This window comes from Galeopterus variegatus, unplaced genomic scaffold, assembly GCF_000696425.1.
Source record: "Galeopterus variegatus unplaced genomic scaffold, G_variegatus-3.0.2 Scaffold11631, whole genome shotgun sequence".
Lineage (NCBI taxonomy): Eukaryota > Metazoa > Chordata > Mammalia > Dermoptera > Cynocephalidae > Galeopterus > Galeopterus variegatus.
Window position 1 is genome coordinate 1 of NW_007737742.1, and position 1,284 is coordinate 1,284.

Sequence of the window (1,284 nt, forward strand, 5' to 3'; positions counted from 1 at the left end):
TATGCTGATTTGAGTATCACATATTGCACATAGCTGTTGACATTCAATGCTATACCCCACAAATGTGTATGATCATGTTTCAATAAATAAATAAGTAAACCAAATAATCAACCCAACACTACCCGATCCAAAGATCATAATGAACATCCCTAAATGGTGAAAACCCAGTTAACATGTGGCCTGCAGTGGGATGCAACTGGCAGTATTTCGAACCAGCTATGAAAATTTCTGTTCTGAAAGAAACTAAAATAATGAATCTGAACTTATAGACACTGTCATTCTTAAAATTAGTTTTAAGATGGATTTAAAATAACATTAATGATTTGACCTTGTTTTACCATATTTTTAAATGTATTAAAAACTATATTTGAGAACTTAAAACTTTATTCAGTAAATGTATTTTTTTNCCTGTAGAGTTGGTGTTGAGAAGTCTTATTTTAGTCTGATAACACTCCTTTATAGGTGATGCGGCACTTTTCTATTGCTCTTTTTAAATTCTCTCCTTGTATTTGAGCTTTGTCAATTCAACTATACTGTGTCTCAGGGAGGACATTTTTGGATTGAATCTGTGTGTTGATCTTTGAGCCTCCCAGATGTGAATGACCATATATCTCTCTGTACCATGGAAGATTTCCACTGTTACTTCACTGAAAAGGTTTTTAATATTTTCCCTCTCTCCTCCCCTTGTGAACACCCATGATTCGGAGGTAGAACTGCTATATGATCCAGCAATCGCACTGTTGAGTATATACTCAAAGGAATGGAAATCATCATGTCAAAGAGATACCTATACTCCAATGTTTGTTGCAGTTCTATTTTCAATAGCCAAGAGTTGGAACCAACCTAAACTTTCATTCATGGATGACTAAATACAAAAATGGGGTATATATACATAATGGAATGGTACTCTGTTATAAAAAATGAATGAAATTCTGCCATTTGCACCAACATGTACGAACGTGGAAAAAAATATTTTAAATGAGATAAGCCTGGCAGAGAAAGGGAAATACCACATTTTTTCACTCATAAGTGAAATGTAAGAAAAAAATAAAAGAAAGAAAGAAAGAGAGAGAGCAATCTTAATAATTCATTGAGTTTTTTAAAGAAAATAACAGAATTGAGTCCATGAGAGGTGGTATAAAGTGAGGGAAGAGAGGCTTAGTGATAAATGGGTAAAGTGGTGCTAGAAATGATTACATTGTATAATGATGAGTGTACTATTTATGCTGATTTGAGTATCACATATTGCACATAGCTGTTGACATTCAATGCTATACCCCACAA